The sequence below is a fragment of the Telopea speciosissima genome, unplaced genomic scaffold (genome assembly GCF_018873765.1).
Source record: "Telopea speciosissima isolate NSW1024214 ecotype Mountain lineage unplaced genomic scaffold, Tspe_v1 Tspe_v1.0045, whole genome shotgun sequence".
In the NCBI taxonomy this organism is placed as follows: Eukaryota; Viridiplantae; Streptophyta; class Magnoliopsida; order Proteales; family Proteaceae; genus Telopea; species Telopea speciosissima.
The window spans coordinates 36,371-42,827 of NW_025317381.1; positions in this window are offsets into that span (position 1 = coordinate 36,371).

A 6,457-nucleotide genomic window follows, 5' to 3' on the forward strand; every position below is an offset into this window, starting at 1 on the left:
CGAGCATGTAGTACCTCGGCCATGTTGACAAACTCATTACACCACTCCAGAAGCTCTTTCATGGTTCTGGTCTCATGACGTGCCAGGTCTTTGATCAAGTTCAGGTCCCTGATGCCCCTAGCCAAGGTTGCATGCTAGGTCTGCTCGTCTAAGTCTCAGACCTCTAAGGACTCCTTAGTGAACCTGCTGACGTACTCCCTGAGGGACTCCCCAGGGTTCTGTATCACATTTAATAGATTGGCCATGGTCTTCTTCTGCTTGATGCTGCTCTGAAAATGGGTCATGAACTATTCATATAGCTCTGCAAACAAACCAATCAACCTTGGTCGTAGTCTGGAGAACCATGAAGTGGCTGCACCTTTGAGAGATGCAGGGAATGCTCTGTAAGAGACCACGTCCGATCCCCCATATAGGGTCATTATCCCATTAAAGCAGTTGATATGGTCATTGGGGTCTGTGATGCCATTGTATAGTTCGAAGGTGGGTAACCTGAACTTGGATGGGAGTGAGGCGGACATGACCTCTTCCGAGAATGGATGCTGCCTGGGGATCGAGTGTGTCTCACCCTCGATCTGCTTCTTCAGTCCTTCCAATTGCTCGTCCAAATCTTGGAGTCTCTTATCTAGCTCTTCATCCCGTGACGGTCCCTCATGCCTGGCCAGACGCTCACTGCGACCCCATTCTCGTCCTCTCTTTGAAGCCTCATCCCTCCTTGAGTACTAGCGAGATGGTGAATGATCACGCCGTGATGAGCCCTGGCGTGAACATGAGGGGCTTTCTTCTCTGTAGGACTGGCTCCGCCCTGGTGCGTAACTCCCCCCTAGTCAACCTTGGAACACCGTTCGCCTGATTGAGCCTTCTGGACTGGGTACCACAGATCAGTGTGATGGTGTTCTCCCACGGTTTGACCATACTGGGAGGTTTGCTGTTCTCCTAGGATGATGGGAGGGATCCCCCCACTGTCTGGTGTACCTCTCTGACCTATCACCCCTGGGAGGTGACCTCCTAGGGCTCTGCTCCCGTCGAGGATCCATCCTATGATGGTGGGATGCTGCACGCTACCTCAGGTAGTTGGAGAAGAGTTATTGGTCTTGGAGGATCTGCCACTGCAAGTCATTGATCAGACCTACAGTCGCTGGTGCATTGGTATCAGGTACTGGCTCCACGGCGGCTTCAATGGCTGCTTCAGGTTTGAGGTTGATTGCCTCAACCTGTTGGTTCTCTGGGATCTCCTCCTCATGAGAGATGTGGTCATTGGCCCTGCGACATGAGCTCTCTGAGGGAGGTGATCCGTTCCCCTCCCTCAGGGCATTGTTGGTGGAGGAAGCGGTCTTCTTGCCTCATGGTGCCATTGTTGAATAGTTATGGAGACAATCTAGTAGATACGATGGATAGCGTCACTTCCCATAGATGGCGCCAATCTGTTGCATTAAGAAATTGTTTAAGGGTCCTTTCGAGTGCCGCAACCTACAAAAGAACTTGGGTGACAAAGGAGAACCGGTGTGGTTCCGGCCTAGGACTCTCCGATGCACAAGTTAGATCTCTCTGAGCAAACAGATGAATGATTAGAATTTAAGATGGGTTTATGGGGTAGAGTATCTTCCTTTTTATAGTAGAGTATGGTGGTGTGCAGAGTCTTAGTCGGTGATGAGTAGTCTTCGTGATTGATAGAGTCCCCGGATAGCAGGGCTCTTCCTTGGCTAGTTGCTTCTCCACTGGTGACAGTGTCCCAGTTGGGTTATTGTTCTTAGCGGATAGATGTTGATACGTTGTCAGATATGGTGCTTAGTGTTTATGTCCATCTGGGACTGTACAGTTGATAGGCGGTGTTCTAGAATCCTTGAGGTGGTGTTCTAGAGTCCTTGAGGCGGTGTACGTCGAGTTGATGACGACAATGATGATGGTGTTGGTCTCCTATCAGGATCCACGTCTGCGCTTGTATCCATGTGTGTTTGAGGTCCACGTCTGTGTGTCCATGAAAGTTCATGCCCCAAGGGGTTGGTGCCCAAGGGAGGCCGTACCCCAAGGGGTTGGCGCCCAAGGGAAGCATACCCCAAGGGGTTGGCATCCAAGGGAAGCGTACCCCAAGGGGTTGGCGCCCAAGGGAAGCCGTACCCTAAGGGTTTGGCACCCAAGGGAGGCTATACCCCAAGGGGTTGGCGCCCAAGGGAAGCGTACCCCAAGGGGTTGGCGCCCATGGGAAGCGTACCCCAAGGAGTTGGGGCCTAAGGGTGTGGGTGGTCTGCGCCCGTGCTTGTTCCTCCTTTGGTCCTGTTACGGTCTACCTCCTTGGACCAGACACATGGCAGCCTCCAATTGGTCTTCATGAATCTGGGTTTATCACCATCACTACCCCTGTCCTTGTCTCTCCCACCTCCACAGAACACAGGTGCTCAGACTATCCAACACATAAACCCCTGTTGGCAAGGGTCGTAGCATAAGGGAACAAGCATCCTAGCTGCAGATATACTATATGCAAGTCCTATCATCCCGAGGGGTATTCCAAGTGCATCAACATCCCATTCCATCTAGTACCCGGGTACCAGCACGACATGACACATACAGATTAGGATGACATATAGTAGTTTTCATAATTTAAATAAATTGGGGTTCCAGTACCGACACACCCGACATCGTAGCCCGATACAATGGTGAGCATACTATCACATTCATAACAGATCACATTTGGATAATATTGCAATGCGCACAATGCTTATAGATATATAATAGCATACTTAAGATTTTATATTAAATATATATTCATGCCCAACAAATCACCCAGAACCCACTCACCTAACACGGGAGCCACCGTGTGTGGTTGACATGAATCTCACTGGGGCTCCCCACTATCCTTTGAGTTAGGTAGCCTAGGAAAACAAAAACAATCATTAAAGCATGCATAGAAGGGTCCCATCCTAGGCCCTCGAGGTTAAAACTAGATTTCAGCCAAGATAGCATGAGCAGACTCATGAGCGGAACATTTCACTTGAATCCGATCGTGCATTCGTTCGACACTTGAGACACGCCTAAAAGGGAGTGGATTAACGAGCGGATGTGCTTCTTGGGTCCGCCCCTGCATCTGTTCAATCCCTGAGACATACCCGAGAGCAACAAGCCTCAGACGGATGCAACAGACTTGAGTCCATTCCTTCATCCGGGCAGTCCAACACACAGGGGTTGTACTGGACGGACTGACAGACGGTACCACGATTGGTGGATCCGGTCATTCGTTTGTCGGCAGTCTCTTCTGAGATTTCAGAGGGCATTTGTTCCAACTTGAAGCTTGGAGTGCCCCAAGCTCTCAGGGACAAGGGAGAGGTGTCTAAGCCTTCCTAGGGTCACTAGATCCTAGGCTCACCTCATGGATCCAAGATCCTACAAGGTTTGGTCTCAAATTGGTCCAAGGGTTGGGTCTCATGGCTTAGGACCAAGGGTTCACCAACAATGGCTACAAATGCAGCACTTGGAGGTCTGGATTAGCTCCATTAGAGCTCCCAATTAGGCCAAGCATGCCCTTGAGTCCTAAATGGAACCCTAGGTTAGCTCAAGCTCAAGAACTTCTACCAAAATACAAAATGGTAATGGAGAGAGAGAGATTCCAAGCTTGGAGTCTTACCTTGGTGAGATTCTCCTTCCAACCATCCTCTCCATCTCTTCTCCTCCTCTTTCTCTTCTCCCTTGGATCCGGTCAGCTTGGGGAGGAGATGTGGGGCAGCCAGCCATCTTGGCATGGCTTCCACCTTCTTACCTTCCCCTACTATTCCTCTCCTACTTCTACTTCTTCCTCTTTCCCACTTCTGCTTCTTCTCTTGTCTCTTCTCCTCAACGGTTTACTTGGGAGGGGGGGGGAGATAAGAGAATAAGGATTCTCTTATCCTTTTAAGGGTCAATTGGGCCTTAGGCCATGTTTGGTTTGGGCACCCCCAAACACTTAATGGCCCTTAGGTCTTTAGATGGGTTTTGGATAGTCATAACCAGTAGGTCCATTAGGTCATGTTTGGGGTGCACCCTAAGTCCCTAGGACTTAATTGTCCACTAAGGTCTGTTTGGTTTAGGTTAGGATTTATAAAACCCATTATTCATCTAAGTTATGCTTTGTGGGCCCATTCTCATGGTTCAACTAACCATCTAATGGCAAGGGTAGGGGTCCATATGGTCAGCAGGTCTAATTATAGTGTTCGGGATACAGGGATGTGGGTCTTACAAGAAAAGGAACAAAAAATGCAGATGACAGCATGGGCGGATCTTCGGGCAAATTCAGTATGAGTGAGTCTGTTCGTGACTCTAGTGCGGCTGTCAGGGCCCAAACTTCAAGGAAAGTTGTGGGGCTTTGGTCCACACTTCCAAGTCTTCAAGGGGATACTTTTAGTAATATTTTAAGTCTAAGGTTACAGGTGTTGGCCAGTGCCACCGTGGCATTGCCCCTTAGGTAAAGGTCTAAACTGCCCCGAGGTACAGGGGTATATTTAAGGTGCGGGTGTAACATCCCCCCAACCTTATTAAAATTTTGTCCTCGAAATTTGAGGCAACTAAGGTCTCAAGGATAAGGTCTTGTTGCATAACAACATGTCTACTTGCCCACTACTTGGATTAAGTCAAGGTCAGGTCAAAATAAGGCAGTGCCTATTTGACACGACAGGTTAGGTTCTATAGTTCTCTTTCATTTTATGGTCACATTACCGCCGGGGTGTGGTTCACAGTGATCCCAAGCTCCATCGGATTATGGGTCGGTGGTTACCGCATTCCAGAGGTAACACGGGGCTTACACACTAAACTAAGTCACCAGGAACAAAAGTCCCCTAGATCTTCCAGATCAGGTGATACTACTTAGGTCTTTACTACTCCAGTTACTCTTGGGTTGTAGGACTTAATGTCACACCCCAAACCACCCCCTGGGAGGATTGGGTAGGTGACCCGAATTGCATAATGGCAATCCGCCATATCCCATAGATCTAGAAGCAGTGCTTACGATTATGGAACCATAACCATCACTTTTCCATAGGTAAGATCAGAGTGTCGCAGATAACTACAATGTGATAAACAAAAGGAAATGCAGCGATATGGGGAAACAGTGATAATATATACATATAAAAGGTTTACATTTCCCATCTACCCACAAGTAAAGAAAACAAAGATATAAAGCTGATAAGTATAGTACTACATACATAAACATATACAGAGTAAGCATACTGAACCCCAAAAGGAAAGAAAAGTAAAAACTACAATGACCAAGTCAGAAACGGGGATAACTTCAGATAACCCAAAAGGAGTCCCCAAGTCAAAAAGCTATCAAGAATACACTTCAATGGTCTTCATCAATAACCACCAAAAATGTGCGCAGAATCGGTATGACCTCCGTCGGGGTCCATACCAATATCATCGTAACAACCAAAAGTCTCCTCCTCGAGATGACCCGCCATGCCACAACGGCATCCACCTACAAAATCATCAAAGGAAAAACATATACAACAGAGTGTGAGCCTCACTGAGCTCATGAGCAAATAACATCAATCATGCATGCACATGCAATCATAATTCACAATTCATATGATCCTACATGATATGCAGGTCCAGATTTTATTATTAGCCACCTATCATTACAACTAAGTCGGGTCTGTGCCACTACAATCCCCAATACGTGTATCCCTGGTGCGGGCTTCTAACCCCTTCCCACGTTACACCCATTGAGTTGTTGGAGAGGACTAGTCAGCTCCCGCATTCGTTCACCAAGGTCAACCCAACCAGCCCTCTGTGATTAACCTGTGGGACAATCCATTTCTTTCTTTCTTTTCTTTTCTGGCTTATAGCCCATGTGCACCATTCCGGTGTTCTTTTCATTTCTTTTTCTCTTTTCTCATATTCTGATGGTCGCCCCCACAGGCATCCAACACCTTAACCCCTGTTGGCAAGGGTGCATGGCACGGGGGATGAAACTCTAGCCCCATGTCTATATGGCATCATATGAGTCAGGTGGTGTCAACCGCATCCCATACTACGGGCTACCATGGGCCTCATTTCCAAGCCGACTATGACATCTAGTCTAACATTCACAATCATCATAAAAGAATTCACCGTGTTGATTAAGAGACAGTCATTATGCAGTGATTTGAGTAATTGAACAGAAGTAAATAACACTACAATTATATTCAATTCTTATTAGCCGGCAACAGATCATAATTACATATGCACACATGATCTTATTATTCACTCACCTGCACTTGGCTCTAAGTATTCAGTCATAATTTCAGTTCCAGCAGTTTTCTAGTTGTTGTCCTCAAGCACAAGATCAAGTGCTAAATGTAAATCAAGAGTTGTCATGTTAAGTTATCAGTCTGTCATTAGAAGTCCTAGGGTTACCCTAATCTTACTGGGTAGACCCAGGGTTCAATTGGTTCACTCTTGGAATTACTGGGCCATACACTGGGTTTTAGGTCATGTCCCGATGCATCAACCAATG